Source organism: Manis javanica, chromosome 17, assembly GCF_040802235.1.
Source record: "Manis javanica isolate MJ-LG chromosome 17, MJ_LKY, whole genome shotgun sequence".
Lineage (NCBI taxonomy): Eukaryota > Metazoa > Chordata > Mammalia > Pholidota > Manidae > Manis > Manis javanica.
In genome coordinates this window covers 498,038-515,172 of record NC_133172.1, presented here as the reverse complement: position 1 = coordinate 515,172, position 17,135 = coordinate 498,038, and the positions used below count along the sequence as shown (strand labels likewise).

The 17,135-nt window shown below is 38.2% G+C and overlaps 1 long non-coding RNA gene across 4 annotated transcripts; it reads right to left on the bottom strand.

Moving 5' to 3' along the window:
* Nucleotides 1-642: 642 nt before the first annotated feature.
* LOC108384719 (uncharacterized) lies at nucleotides 643-15,010 on the bottom strand. 4 transcript variants are annotated; one of them, XR_012126483.1, is made up of 6 exons: nucleotides 14,557-15,008; nucleotides 13,361-13,441; nucleotides 13,004-13,126; nucleotides 12,768-12,862; nucleotides 7,331-7,380; nucleotides 643-6,740 (listed from the first exon to the last, which is right to left on the bottom strand). It is a non-coding gene; the product is annotated as an uncharacterized lncRNA (long non-coding RNA). The 4 variants fall into 4 exon arrangements; XR_012126484.1 differs by having other exon boundaries at nucleotides 12,953-13,441; nucleotides 14,557-15,010; XR_012126481.1 differs by having other exon boundaries at nucleotides 13,004-13,441; nucleotides 14,557-15,009.
* Nucleotides 15,011-17,135: the final 2,125 nt, after the last annotated feature.

The window sequence follows — 17,135 nt, the reverse complement described above, 5'->3', positions numbered from 1 at the left end:
TATGGTATGTCTAAGTTCCACATTTTCAAAATTGTCAAGTTGTTTTTCAAAGTGGTTGCACCATTTTACATTTCCACCACCAGTGAATCAGAGTTCCAGCTTCTCCACATCCTTGCCAACACTTGGGTATCAGTCTTTTTGATTTTTGCAATTCTAATAGATGTGTATTGGTATCTCATTGTGGTTTTAATTTGCATTTCCCTAATTACTAATGATGTTGAATATCTTTCATGTTTCTTTTCCATTTGCATATTTTCTTTGGTGAAAATACTTTGCCCATTAAAAAAAGGGGGGTATTTTCTTACTGTTGAGTTTTGAGTTCTTTATCCTGGGAATATGTCCCTTATCAGCATTATGTTTTGCAAAAATTTTCTCCCTATCTGTGACTTTTCTTTCCTTTCTCCTAACAGTGTCTTTTGAAGAACAGTTTTTAATTTTGATGAAGTTCAATTTATCACTGTGTTCTTTTAGGAACTGTTTTGGGTGTCTTATCTCAGAAGTCTTTGCTTAATCCATAATCACACACATTTTCCTATTTTTTCTTTTAGAAGTTTTAGAATTTGAATTTAAATCTATGAAATTTAAAAAATTGTTAATTTTCGTATATGGTATGAAATAAGGATCAAAAATTCCTTTTTAAAAAATAAGGGCATTCCAAACATTGGAGGATGAAATATCACCAATCTTCTACAAACTCTGTTTGAGAATAGAACAAGGAAATACTGACTCATTTGATAAGGCCAATAAAATGTTGATTCCCCAACCTAAGGTCATTACAAAGAAGGAAAATTACAAACCAGTCAACAATTTTTAAACCACAAATTCCCAAACATATACAAATTAAGCAGTATACTTAATGCTGAAAATTTTAAGTTAAATATCAGCAAAACAAATCCAGTAATATATATTATATAAAATGTATGTTTATTTCAAGCATTCAAGTCTTATTATATACCCAATTAATGAAAGAAAACATATATAATCATCCTTAGAGATATATGTTAGGCTAGAGAAAGGAAAAACAAGGACATGCAAACAGAACAGAGAGATGCCATAGGGGGAGAACAGACCAGACCCCAAAGTCCGTGCCGTATATGGAAAGGGGGGCAGCTCTCCCCGAATTCCATCCTGATGTGCCAACTGGGACCCGGATGTCAGCCTCCTCCCTCTTGGAAGGAAAAAGTTTCTAGTTGACTATTATGTCACCTTTAGCCAATCATACCTCTCAACACCCCCCTAGGATCGCTTGCCCGCTCCTCCCCCTCCTAATCCCTTATAAGCGCCCCACCTCCCTAACCGGGCGTGACTTCTCTGGCCTCCGGCAAGAGGGCCATAGAACCTCCCCCGGGGGTATTTAAATAAATTACCAGGCCATTTGTTGCGTCTCTTCGCCTGCTTATTCCGGCTAGAATTTATATTACAATATAGAAAAGGAATTTGATAAAATTCAATATCCATTCATCACTTAAAACTTAATGAACTAGGAATTTCTTCTCTTTTTGGTAGTCTTTAATTTTTAAAGAATTTTAGACTTACAGGAAAGTTGCAAAAAGTGAAAGAACTCCTTTATACCCTTCACCAAGAGTCTATAATTGTTTATATTTTAACATATTTGTTTTACCAATTTTATTTTGTCTATATTTTTGTGAACCATGTAAGAGTAAGTTGTAGATATGATATCTCTTCATCCCTAAAATACTTCAGTATGTATTTTTTAAGGACAAGGAAATTCACATATAATAACAGTACAACTACCAAAATCAGGATACATTCATATAGTATAATCTATAGACCTTACTAAATATCACTAATTTTCCTAATACTATCTTTTGTAATTTTCTTACAAAGTATTTCTTTCTGGTCCAGGATCCAATCCAGGATCACACACTGCTTAGTTGTCATGTCACTTTTAGTCTTTTTAATTCCAAAATACTTCATTTTCTTTACTTTTCATTTTATGACCATGACATTTTAAAGAGTCAAACTTGTTATTTTGTAGCATATATCTCTATTGGTTTCAATTAATGTTTCTTCATGAATAAATTCAGATAATACATTTTTGGCAAGCATAGTAGAGAAGTGATATTGTCTCTATGCCTATGTTACACCAGGATGCCCATGGCATTGCTAACAATGGTACTGTCCCATTATTGTTAATGTTGACTTTGATCACCTTGTTCAGGAGATGTCTATCAGATTCCTCTATTATAAAATTATTATTTTCCTTGTAATAAAGAGAATTTTGTGTGGACATAAATGAACAAGCAAATAAATAAATAGTAAGGACATCCTATTGTTCCAGTACTATTTGTTGAAATGGCTTTCCTTTTTCCACTGCATTTTGCCCTGTGTGCCTTTGTAGTTATCCGTATGTGTATGGCTTATTTCTGGACTACATATTCTGTTCCATTGGTGTACTTGTCTATCTTTATACCAATACCAAACTATTTTGATTACCGTAGCACTTGGAATAATTTTTGAAATCAGTATTAACTCTCCAACTTTCTTGTTTTCAGAGTTGTTTTAGTTATTCTAGGTCCTTTTCTAGGTTCCTACAATTCCGTGTCTATAAGAAGTCCTACTGGGAATTTAATTGGAACTGCATTGAAATTTATAGATGAAGTCGAGGATAATTGACATCCTAGTAACACTGAGTCTTCTGACATATGAACGAGTGTATTTCACAATTTATTTAGTTCTTCTTTCTCTTAGCAGTTTTTTGTTTCCAATGTGCATATTCTTCACATCTTTTGTCACATTTATCCTTAAGTTCACTTTTTGATCCTGTACTAAATAGTATTTTAAATTTTTTCAGTTACCAATTGTGCATTGCTGGTATACAGAAATACAGATGTATATTGATCTTGTATCCTGAAACCTTGCTAAACTCACTTATTGCAACAGTTTTTGGCAGATTCCATCAGCTCTTCTACATTGAAGAACATGTAATATGTAAATAGCAACTGTTTTTTTTTATTAAGGTATCATTGATATACTCTTATGAAAGTTTCACAAGAAAAATAATGTGGTTATTACATTCACCCTTACTATCGAGTATCCCCCTCACACCCAACTGCAGTCACTGCTCATCAGTGTAGTAAGATGCCACAGAGTCACTATTTGCCTTCTCTGAGCTACACTGTCTTCCCCATGATCCCCCGACAACATGTGTACTAATCATAACACCCCTCAATCTCCTTCTCCCTCCCTTCCCACCCACCCTCCTCCACCCCTCCCCTTTGGTAACCACTAGTCCCTTGGAGTCTGTGAGTCTGCTTAAATAGAAACTGTTTTTAACTTCTTCCTTTCCAATCTGGATTCATTTTATCCCATTTTCTTGCCAATTGTCTTGGTTAAAACCTCCATTACAATGTTGAATAGAAGTGGTGAGATCAGATATCCTTGCCTTGTTCTGATCTTAGGGGTAAAGCATTCAGTTTTTATCATTAAGTATATTACATGTGGGGTTTTGTAGATGCTCTTCATCAGGTTGAGAACATTCCCTTTTATTTCAAATTTGGTGAGAGTTTTTTTTTTTTAACCAGGAGTGGATATTGGATTTGTCAGATTTTCTCTGCATGCATTGAGACAATCATATACTTCTTTTTTAGCTTGTTAAAATAATGAATTACATTTATTGATTTTTGTTAAACCAATCATTCCTGTGATGACCCCTCTTAGTCATGATGCTTTTAAGTTATTTTATTATTGGACTCAATTTGCTAAAATTTTTATAAAATGTTCACAATATGTACATATACAAAGATATATATATACACACACACACACACACACACACATATAAAATCCAGACTATATACACAACTCCTACAGCTCAATAATAAAAAAGACAAACAACCCAACAAAAAATTGGGCAAGACATATGAATAAAAGTTTCATAAATAAAGACAGGCCAAGCAGCCAATGAGCACATGAAGAAGTGTTCCGTGTCATTAGTCATCACACCACAATAATATATCTTTATTCACTCACTAGAATGACCAAAATGAAAAAGATGGACAGTACCAAATGTAGTGATGTGGAGGAGCAGGAATTCCCATACATAGCTGATGTTTACATAAACTTTTATCACTTTGATATTAGCAGTTTCTTAAAAAGCTAAGCATACATCTATTCTATAGTTCAGCTGTTTCACTTCTAGGAATTTATTCAAGAGAAATGAAAAAGCAAACTTTGATAAATATGTTCATAGCAGCTTTACTCATAATAACTACACTGGAAACAGCCCAGATTTCTATCAACCCGAGAATGAGTACATCATTCTATATTCATACAGTGGAATACTACCCAGCAATAAAAATGAATGAATTGCTGGTGCATTCAGTAACAATAAATCTCAAAAGTATTTTGCTGAGGGAAAGCAGCAGACAAAAATGCATTAAATATATTATGATCCCACCTTATGAAATTCTAAGGTCAGCAGAAATAACCCATGGTGATAGAAATTACCCTTTGATTTTAGGTATACAGAATAATTGTCTGGTAAGGGACAAGAAAAGTTTCTGGGGTAATGGAAATGTTCTATGTCTTGATACCCATTGTCAAAAAAGATTCAATGGCACACCTAAAATATGAGCATTCCAGTGCTCTGAATTCTCAGCAAAATTCTAGGCTAAAGGGATTCTCAAGATGAGAAAGTTGCTTTTAGACACAGAATTCTTCCCACCCCAAGTTTGGGGTTCTGTCCCATCAACCTACTGTTGTCAGAGGCTCTGCCTGATATTATAAAAAATTTTTAATGTTATGAGGGGTTTCTTTTTCCCTGAAATAACCAATAAATTCTTTCTAATTAACCACTGAGATGACTGGTTTTTCTCCACTGCTTGATTAAAATGGGGCATTATAGTTGTATATTTCCTAATACTAAACACACTGACTCCTGGAGTGAATATTCCTAAATCCAGGTGTTCTATACTATCTTTACTGACAGTATCTCCTTTGCATCAATAGTCCTGACAGACATTGGCTTTTAATTTTGCTCCCTTTAAGCTTTAACATATTGGTATCATAAAAGAGTTAAGTGTTCAGCTTAACACAGTTGTGTATCAAAGAGTTTTCTATTTCTTAAAGGGTGGAAATAATTCACAGGTAAAACAGTTTAGCACTGGTAAAATACTTTTTGTGAGATAATTCTTTGAGGACTTTTTCAATTTAATCCAGAACGTTTGGTCTGTTTAGATTTTCAGTGTCTTCTTCAGTCAGTATTTTTGCTTTCCAGGGTTATATTTTCTTGGAAAAATATCTTTTCATCTAAGTTTTTAAGTGTTTTACCCAAAAAATATACAACCCTTTGATATTACTTTCTCTATGTTTATTTCCTTTTTCATTCCCAGTGTTACAAGTTTATGTAATTTTTCTGGATCGTGGTAGTTTGGAACTTACCCCAGTTTGTTTTTCTCAGAGTCCCCTTTTATCATTTATTTTCTGCTTTCATCTTTATTATATTCTTCTTTCTGTTTTGATTATAATTTTTCTAACTTCTTGTGTTGACCACTGAACTTATTTCCATTTGTTTTTGCTACCTTAGTATATCCATTTCAAGTAATTCAGACTTACTTTTGATCATCTATTTATTGTAAAATTACGGCAATTTTTAAATGTTAAAAAAAGGAAAGTCAATAAAAAAAAAGGAAAGTCATATAATATCCCAAAACTCTTATTAATTAGCTACATTATTTCTGTGTCTTCTTCTAAACCCTTGTTCAAATGCGTACATAACACAACACAGTCTGAACAGGTCTACATGTTTCACTACGTATTATAGATGTTTTCCATATTTCTATGCATTGTTCAAAATTATACTTCAGAGGGACTTCCTGAAACAAACTGAAGAAGCCCAACTCTCTACCAGTGGGGAACAATGACTAAATAATGGCACTCTGGCCCTTTAGTACATTCAGTCATTTAATCAAGTATCATCAACCTATTTTGACTTCTCAGCAATAGCCTTTCCCACACAGGTTGATTACATTAATTAGTATTGAAGGTAGTTTTGATCTCATTATTTCTCATTGGCAATTTTTCTAGATATCAAATGCCACCCAGGCTCAGCCCTTCTCTGGGACAAAAATTTAAACATACTTACAGAGCTTTTATATATTACAATGAGGATGTAGTTTTTTTCCCTTTGGTATGAGTTCTTTGGTGTCCAATAAAGTTAGAACCTTGACTGAAAGCTTTTCCACACTGATGGTATTTATATGGTTTTTCTCTAGTGTGTGTTCTCTTATGCTGGGTGAAGGATACATGAAAACAAAGTTTTTCCACATTCATTACACTTAGATGGCTTTTCACCAGTATGGATTCTCTTGTGAACTGTAAGAGGAGAGCTGTGGCTGAAGGCTTTCCCACATTCGTTACGTCCGTATGGTTTCTCCCCAGTATGCGTCCTTTCACGTTGTGTATATCAGGAGCAGTCACTAAAGGCTTTTCCACATTCATTATATTTTAGGTTTTCTCTCCAGTATGTGTTCTCTTATGCATATTAAGATTAGACATTCCACTGAAGGATCTTTCACATTCATCACATTTATAGGGTTTCTCTCCAGTATGAGTTCTGTGGTGTACATTAAGGTGAGAATTTTGGCTGAAAGATTTTCCACATTTATTACATTGATAAGGTTTCTTACCAGTGTGAGTTCTCCGGTGCAAGGTGGAGGTTCTGCCAGGAAGTCTTCCCACATTCATCACATTCATAGGCTTCCTCTCCACTGTGATTTCTCAGATGGTGAGAAAGAGATGAAAGATTCTTAGAGGCATTCCCACACCCACTACATGGGGTTTCTCCCAGTAGGAGATCTCGTGACCTGAGAGAAGGGTAAGCTACGGGTAAAACAATCCCCTTTCTTTGCATTCACAGAATTTCTCTCCTGTATTAATTATATCATATGTAGAAAGATATATGCTCTAGTTGTTATATTTACCACACATTCAATTTATACAGTTTTTTCAAGGTTTTTCCACATGAATTGCTTTTATAGGGTTTCTTCCCTACTAAGATTTCCTGATGATTTTTTAAAACAGAAGTATGCTGTAACCTTTGAACTCCTGAGTCAATCTGATGGAAATATTCTTTGATAAGGTATCTCTGTGAAGAAAATAAGTCTGAATTGAAGCTGCATTTTCCCACAACTTCTGCATGTAGCTCCTCATCCTGGGTCACTGCTCGCCCATATTCATAGTCTACTGGCGCCATGTGTCTTCTCCTTTTCTGACCCACCCTCAGATTCCCAGTCCTCCGCTATAGCGGAGCATCAGGAGTCACCCAGCGCGGATTTTGTCGGGCTCGTGCTGCTGGATGACTACTCACCAGAAATGGCCTGTGTTGATGGCGATGGCTTTTAGGTCTGTTCTTTCATTCTAGGAGGAAGTGAAAAACAATTTGGGTGCTTGGGAAAAACTCCTAGAGTGAGAATGACGAGACAAAAGCAACAAGGTGTAAACAACATTAATGGATGTGTTTAAATATCAACTAAAGGAACAGACAGAACTTTGAGAAGCCACAAAATGTACACACAGAATAAGAGGATCCCAGGAAGACTGATCAACAAAAAGACTGATAAGGAAAACAGACACAGGGGATGCATGTGGAGCACTGTCGGTGCTTGGGCCACGTCTGTGAGGCAGACAGGAGACTTGACTAAGCTCCCCAGAAGCCTGAGTCTTACCAGGTGGGGAGGCCTTAAGTTTTGACCAGGGGGAGGAAGCTATGGAATTGACTATGAGGAGGGCTTTGCAATGTCAAGTACAACAAAGAAGGGGGCCCAGAAACCTGCAGACGGTTTTTCCATGAGTCCTTAGCTGAACTCTTGCTGCAAATGCATTGGAGAAGGCTCCCTAACATGTGACAACATTTACTAGGGGGCAAAGAAGAGGTTTCAGAAGGCATGCAGTGTTGGGGGGCGCTGGAGTTCTGACCCAGTCATTGAGCTGACACCCTGGAAAGCTGCACCTAAGAGAAAAGACCATCCCCTGGGAGTAAGGACTACATCCAAAGACTAAATCGAAACCAAAGTAACCCTATCTTAAATTCTAAAACCAAGCCTTATTGGGATCAGCAATTTGTAGTAACTTAACTGCCAGAGAGAACAAAACTCACACTTTTTGGTAGAAGACAACAGTCCAAAGTCTCCACAATATATTATCCAGTGTCCAGTATACAAAAATGATCTAGACATGTAAAAGAATCAGGAAAACATGCCTCATAATCAAGAAAAAAAAGAAGAAACAGACATACCAAACATTAGAAGTAGCATAAAAAGATTTTAAATTAACTATTATACACATAAAGAATTTTGTGGAACAACTGAAAAAAGGACCAAGTGAAAATTCTAGAACTAAAAAAATACATAGTATCTGAAGTAAGCCATGGATGGACTTAAGAGCAGACTGGACACAGCAGAAGTAAGAATCTATGAATTCAAAGGCAGGCAAGTAGAAGATTTATGATACAAAGGGAGAGAAAGGAATTTAAGAACAGAACATCTGAGAATATATTCGTAAATGACATATCCAACAAGGGGTTAACATACAAAATATATAAAGAACTCGCACGCCTCAACAACCAAAAAGCAAATAACCCTACTAAAAAATGGGTGGAGGATATGAACAGACACTTCTCCAAAGAAGAAATTCAGATGGCCAACAGGCACATGAAAAGATGCCCCACATGGCTAATTATCAGGGAAATGCAAATTAAAACCACAATGAGATATCACCTCACACCAGTTAGGATGGCCAACATAGAAAAGACTAGGAACAAATGCTGGCAAGGATGCGAAGAAAGAGGAACCCTCCTACACTGCTGGTGGGGATGTAAACTAGTTCGACCATTGTGGAAATCAGTATGGAGGTTCCTCAAAAAACTCAAAACAGAAATACCATTTGACCCAGAAATTCCACCCCTAGGAATTTACCCTAAGAAAACAACTAACTTCTCAGATTCAGAAAGACATATGCACCCCTGTTTATCACAGCACTATATACAATAGCCAAGAAATGGAAGCAACCTAAGTGTCCATCAGTAGATGAATGGATAAAGAAGATGTGGTACATATACACAATGGAATATTATTCAGCCATAAGAAGAACACAAATCCTACCATTTGCAACAACATGGATGGAGCTAGAGGGTATTATGCTCAGTGAAATAAGCCAGGCAGAGAAAGACAAGTACCAAATGATTTCACTCATCTGTGGAGCATAAGAACAAAGCAAAAACTGAAGGAACAAAACAGCAGCAGACTCACAGAACCCAAGAATGGACTAACAGTTACCAAAGGGAAAGGGACTGGGGAGGGTGGGTGTGAAGGGAAGGAGAAGGGGAATAAGGGACATTATGATTAGCACACATAATGTAGGGGTGGGCACAGGTAAGGCAGTATAGCACAGAGAAGACAAGTAGTGATTCTATAACATCTTACTATGCTGATGGACAGTGACTGTAATGGGGTATGTGGTGGGGACTTGATAATGGGGGTAATCTAGTAACCACAATGTTGCTCATGTGATCTTATATTAATGATACCAAAAATAATAATAAAAAAAAATAAAATAAAAAATAAAAAATTACTAAACACCCATATTAAATAATAAAATTGTTTAAGTGGATTACAGATAAGACCCAAATAAATGCTATTTACAAGACACTCATTTTAACATTTCAACAGATAAGGGGAAAGCATAAGAAAACTGACTTCAATACAAGAAAGACATTTGGCTATATTAACATCAAACAAAGCAGATTTCAAGACAAGATACTACCAGAGGAAAAGGACACTTCACAGTATGTTCAACAGGCAGACGCAACAATCCATCACCACACCTAGTAAGGCAGCTTCAAAATACATAAAGCAAAAATTTGTTTAAAAAATATATACATATACAAATGAAGTCATAGGTGGAAATTTAAGTTTTCTGTCAATAGTTGATAGAACAAGTAGACAAGACAATCCATCAGAATATAGTGTGTACAACACAACTAAGCAACTTGACTTAATTGACATTTATCAAACACTATGCCCAACAACAGCAGAATACACATTCACCAAAACACACATCTACTGTGTCATAAAAACATTTCTCAATAAATTTGCAATGACTGAATTCATACAGAATATGTTCTTCAACTACAATGGAAATAATCTAGACATCAATAACAGAAATCTCATATTTGGAAATTAAATAATGTACTTCACAAATCAAAGAAGAAATCAGACTCCTGTTGTATTTTCATTATTGTTCAGTTCAAAACATGTTTTGATAGGAAAATACAATTTGAAAATGTGCAGGATGCCGTTAAAATGAGGTTAAAGAAAAATGTATAGCTATAAATGCAAACATTAGGAAGGATTTCAGAAAGCATTAAAAATAATAACCTGATCTTCTACCTCAAGAAACCAGAAAGAAGGAAAGCAAATTAAACCAAGACAAATGAAGGAAATAAAGAGTAGAAATCAATGAAACAAAGGGGAAAAAAAATGTCAACAGATGCATAAAGAGCACTTGATAAAAGATAACACCGATTCATGATAAAATCCAGCAAACCAAAAGGAATAGAACTTTCTCACTCTGATAGAATATCAGACCATATTTGATGGTGGAATACTGAATGTTATCCCCTAATGTCAGCATGTCCATTGTCATCACTTTAATGTACTATTGTACTGGATAATCTACAGTGACAGACATTATAAGAATGGTTGTCATATTGGGGGAGTACTAACTGGAAAAGGGCTTAAAAGAAATGTATGAAGAAATGAAAATAGTCTATGCGTGAACTGCAGTATGGGTTACACACACATCTGTAAAACATTATTGCACTATATTCTTAAGAATTGCATGTCTCACTGTATGTTAATTTCACATATTTTTTTAAAGTACTAGATGTCCTAGTCAGTTTAATACCATGAAAAAAGGAAAAACATAAAAAGTAGAAAGGAAAAAATAAAGCACTCTTATTTGCTGATGACATGACTGTGTAAGAAATCCAAGAAAATGGACAAATTACTAGAACAGGTAAATCATTTTAGCAAGTTCACAGGCCAATCAAAAAACAAATTATATTTACATACACTAGCAGCAATTAGAAAATGAAATTAAGGAGCAATAGTATTTATAACAGCATCAAAAATACAAAATGCCTACAAATAAATTTAATAAAGATGTGCAAAACACATCTATACACTTAAGAAGTGTAAAATGTTGCTGAGAGAAATGAAAGGACTTAAATAAAAACACCATGATCAAGAATTAGAAAGCTCAACATATTGAGGTGGAAGTTCTTCCCAAACTGATCTATAGATTTAAGACACTACAAATCAAAATCCAAGTAGGAAATTCCGTGGAATTAAAAAGCTTGGTAATTTCTAATATTCCACATAAATTTATATGAAAATGCCAGGACCTGGAATAACTGAGACAACTGTAACAAAGTGACAGGCTGATGTTCACTACCTCATTTCAAGACTTACTCTGAAGCTACAATAGTTAAAACATACGATATTAGTAAAGGACTAAAAAAATACAGTGGAAGAGAACAGCGAAACAGATCCACATATATGCAGTCACTGGATTTTCAACAAATGCTATCATACAATACACTGGAAAAGAAAGATTTTCACTAACTAATGCTGGAACAACTGAATAACCATAAGAAAAAATAGATACCTTATCTACTACCTCGCATTTACATAAAATTAATTCAAGGTGGATTATAGGTCTTAATGTAAAAGCAAAAAACGTTATAAAGTACCAGAGGAAAACAGGAGAATATCTTTGTAATCTTGACATAGTCGAAGATTTTTTAGGACACTAAAAACAACAAAACCCTAACCATAAAAGAAAAAATTTATAAAATCAGATCTTGTTAATCTATTATCCAGCACTCCCAATATTTACCCCAGAGGAAAAAAAAAACAGGTCCACTAAAAGCTTTGCCCAAGAGTGTTCATAACAGCATTATTCATAACAGCCCCAAACTGGAGACAACCCTAATGTTCATCACAGGTGAATAAATAAATAAAATGTGGTCCCCTCAAGAAATGGAGTATTAGCAATAAGAAAAACACAAACTAATAATGCATATATCAATCTAAAAAATCTTAGGGTAAAACTTTACACAAAAGAAATTACGATTCTCTTTAAATGAAGTTCTAGAAGAGGCTAAAGTAACCTATGGTGGAATAAATCTGAACAAAGGAACTTTGTGAGATAGTGAAGAAGTCCTCAAGCTCCATTTGGGTGATAACTACATAATGTGTACATTTAAACTTGTATGTTTAAAAAACTGTTATGGGGTATGTGGGGGGACTTGATAATAGGGGGAGTATAGTAACCATAATGTTGTTTAAGTAATTGTACATTAATGATACCAAAACAAAACAAAACTACTGTTACCAAAAAACAAAATAAAAAGACCCACTGTCTTCAAAGTAACAATAACAAGACGGAGGGTTAACGCCCTAACACGGAGTCCAGAACACAACAGCACAGCGTCTTCAGAGTTCTAAAACAAACAAAACCTGCCAACCTAAAATTCGCTGCCTAAAAGTATCTTTTCAAAATGAAGATGAAATAAGGCATTTTCGGGCAAACACAAAGACGAATTTTGTCATTCTAAAAGACTGATACAAGACAAAAGGAAAAAAATGATCCCAGCAGATAATGGAAATGCCAAAGGTAATGACAAATACAATAGATATGAAGGAACATACATAAACACCGTAAAGACCCTTTTCCCGTCTCACCTGGGTAGGAATCTTGGGAGAGTCCTCTGTCCATCATTCGTGGTTCTACTCCCAGTTCCAGCTGGGCAATGATGTCTGGCTGGGTCCCCAAGGTCCTGACCAGGTGAGAGATCAGGATGTGAGGTTGCGGAGAGAAGGAATCTTTAGGGTCAGTAATCCCCCACTCCCAACCGAGTAAAACCCACTGTGCTGGGACACCAGAGAAGCAGGTCAGCATAGAGAACAGCCTCACTCACAATGTCGAGGTGCCCAAAGGTCTCCAGCATCACGTCCTGGTACAGGGTCTTCGGGGCAGGGCCCACCAGCCCCCACTCCTCCTGGGTGAGGTCCACAGCTACATCACCCAAGGTCATCTGCTTCTGAAACGGCACATGTCTGCTGAGCCAAGACCCTTATTCCTGCGAAGCTCCCAGAATGGCAGGGAGAGGGATACATGGGAAATGATGGGCCCAGGTGTACAGGGAGCTGCCCCGAAAGGGTTCTGGCTTCAAAGGGATACACGTCCGGAGGCCCTGCGTCACTGTGGGGGTTCCATCAGCCAGCTCAGAGGGGAGCCCACCAACACTGAAATGTCTACCTCCTGAGTATCTCACCCATTTCTCGATCAACTAGTGATCTTCCACAAGATCAAAATGTACAGTTTCCTTTAAAATTCCCCTTCCTTTTTATATAACCTAGAATAAAAAGATAAAAAGAGGAAAACACAAATGTTTGCTCATGACAGTGTCAGGATTTGCTGTGGTACCAAAGCACTTCACCTAATACAAGTTATCTTAATCCTAAGAAGTCTCAGGAAGCAGTTCTCACTTTCTGGTATCTGGTTTTTTTGGGTCTTTTTTCAAATGAAGAGCCTGAACTCAGAGGTTTGCAGGTTTTGTAATCATGATTATGCTGGCTTTATGCCTTTGGGTCTGGAGTTTTCTTGCTGGGGGGTTTCTGGGTAGCTCTTTAACGGTTACAGGGCTTTCCTGACACATTTGAAGACCGCAGCCCAGTCAGCCTGTCCACCTCTTCTATGCCCCTCCCTGGCCAGAAGGACGGGCTGAGCGGAAGTTCAGGGGAAGCCAGACTGAGAAAGGGACGGTGGGCTTGGACAGGGCAGGGTGAGGGCCTCCAGAAAAAGCAAGGCCGGATATTTGCAGGCAGAGCAATGTAACTACATGCAAGGAAACCCCCTACCATAGCTCTGTGTTAGACATTCAGCTCTAGAGTCTTTCTTCAGTGAGATCAGTTAATATTCCCCAGATAAGGAAGAGTAGCACATGTTTTATGCTAATAATTTATAATCATGTGTAAGATTCACTTTAAGATATTAAAAGGCCCTGGCCTATGTGCTGTCTTTCCTTCTTCAGATCTGATGTAGTTATTTTGCAAACTGGCCAAACTAATTTAGCTGCAGGCCCAGCCAAAACACTGTAAAAGGCCAGAAAGATTCCACCTTAAAGGTAAGACTGCGCTTAACTTACTCTTCAGCAAACATGCCTCAGCCCGCGCTGGGGACTGAGCAGGCGGCCTTGTTTCATATGCCCCCAGACCAAGATGCTGGTATCTCGGGGAGAAATCAACAGAGCAGGAGTTACTTGTATCAAGTTAATTGTAAATATCCTAGGACCAGTTAACAAGTCCACACCCCTAAGCTTTTTTTCCTGTTCTGGAAAAATCCTCATCTGCCTATAAAAGCCCCTCGACAACGCACCACCCGGGACTCTCCTGTCCCCTCCTCGCGCGAGCCGGGAGCTCTGTCCTTTCACTTCATCTCTAAATAAAAGCGTGTACCTTGCTCTCCTACCTTGAGTGTTTGTGAAGCTCATTCTTCGGCTTCGGGAACAAGAACCCCGGCATCAAGACCAAGGTGCACAGTTTGCAGGGTCACTCGCACCGGCCCTGGGGGAGAGGGGCGGCCCGGTAGGGTCTGCGTACGGCCCGTCGGGAGGGAGAGAAGCGGCCACTCTCCGGGGAGGCGGGGGCTGCCAGCGGCCCCGCGGCCGCCATCACTTCCGACTGCGAGGCCTCCGCCGGTCGGAGCCGGACTGCGCTTCCCGGAGGGCGCGTGGGGGCGGCGGAGCAGCCGGGGCCTTGGTCCGGGCGCCCCGGCCCAGGTTCACCTCATGTAATTCCCAGAAGGTATAGCTGGGCCGGCGTTCCGACCTCCAGAGGCGCGCGCGGTTGGCGGTTCCGGAAAGTCCGGAGAGCTTCGGGCCGAGAACTGTACACGTCACAGGAGATTATATTTACGTAAGTTTAGTCCACCAGGCGGCGCGCGCGGACACCCGGGGCCTCCTACTACATCTCCCAGAAGGCTCCGCGGTGTGTCGCGTCCTCCTCCGGACTGGGTCCGGCGAGTGGGCGTCACCCGGGAGCGAAGCCTTCTGGGATCTGTACTCCGTGGCCCCAGGTTCCGGCCTCCGGGCGCCGGAATGCGCCCGCTGGAAGGCCCGGCGTCGGGGCGGGGGCCCATCTGAGGCCGCCTGCCGCCTCGCCCGCTGTCAGAAGTGCCACCTGCACAGATACACCTTCCTGGGGACGAAATACAAATGAATGTCGCGATGCTTTTTACATGAGACAAAGACACGTGTTTAAATGTGTTCACGTCTAAGTGTTTCTGCCTATTGGAAGGGTAGTCAAGGCAGGCCTCGCTAAATTACCAGACAGTACTTCCAAAAAATGTAAATTTGGGGCTTTTTCAGTTAAGTCACTAGTTATGTTGTTATAATTGAGATGTTCATATTTATGTTCTCTTGACGATTATGTAAAATTAACCTTGCATCATTTTTTCTTACTGTATATTATTTTATCGTTATTCAATTTGGAAAACGTTTCCTATGCTGACAACATAAAATTCTGGAAGCAGAACTTACGTCTGGAAACAGGTTTGGAGATGGAGACTTGACCCGCCTTCTCTTGTGGATCTGTTCTCCCCTCTGAGAAGGAGCCCCTCCGAGTGGGGCATGTGTGTGACTGAGGTGAAGTATCCCTTCCACTGGAAATGTGGGCATCTCACAGAACCCTGAGTCTGAGCCTACTGCTTGACGTGAGATGTTTTCCACATCTTTTTCACATCCCATACATGTGTACGGGCATTTTCTGTACAGAGTGGATTTCCCAGTCCATGTTCTCCACTGTCCTTTGCAGTTCTTTAAAGAATTTTCAAAAAGTTTCTATTATGGAGAGTTTGGGGTGTACACAAAATTTAGATAGCAGAGAACAATGAAATGTGGGCTGCCAAAATGCACGCAGCCTGAGCACCATCAACCCAGAGCTAGCCCTCCCCCGGACTCTGCCGTTTTGAATCATTTGAAAGCAAATCTCAGACTGTATACCTTTATATAAAACAGGATACGTTTCCTAACAACCATAATCCTGTTATGAAAACTGTAGAAAAATAACAAGGTCTTTACACCACTGAATATTCAATATCCAAATTCACAATTATCTCAATTTTTCAATAGTTTGGTTTTTTAAACAAATCAGGATATAACAAAGCACCACACTTTGTAATGGAGTAAGTCTCTCTTGTTTTTTGATAACAGCTTTTTTGAGCTATAATTCATATAACATAACATTCACCCATTTAAATGTACTATTTAGTACATTTGAAGTGTACTATTCAGTAGTTTTTGGCATATCCACAAAGCTGTGCAACCGTCCCAGAATTGATGTTAGGATATTTCTTGACCCCAAAAAGAAATGTCCTCCTTAGCCATCACCCACCAATCTCTTCTCCCCTCAGCCCTAGGCAACCAATAATCCACCTTCTGTCTCTATGGAATTGCCTATTCTGGACATTTCATGTAAATTAAAGCATCCAATATATGGTCTTTTGTGACAGGCTTTTTTCACTTAGCACAATTATTTTTAAGGTTCAGCCATGTTGTAGCCTGTCTTGGTACTTCATTCTTTTTCATAGACAAATATCATTCCATTGTATGACTATGGCATATTTTGCTTCTCCATCAGAATTTTTTAGTTGTTACCACTTTTTGACTGCTCTTAATATTTGTACTCAAGTTTTTGCACAAACATATGGTTTAATTTCTCTTGTGTATCTGACTAAGAGTGGAATTACCAGGTCATAAAGAAGTTCTACATTTAGCCTTTTGGAGAGTTGCCAGATTGTTTTCCAAAGTAGCTGCACCATTTTGCATTCCCACCAGCAGCTGAGGAGGGTTTCAACTTACCCACATCTCCACCAATACTTGTTATCATCTTTAATGTTATTGTTATTATTGCATCATAGGCCTTTTTCAACCTTTTCTTTTGTGAAAAATTTTAACAATACATACAAAGAGAATACTAATGACCATATGTGTGCCCACCATCTTGATCTAACATTTAACATTTTGCTCTGTGCTTCGTCTCTCTCTTAAT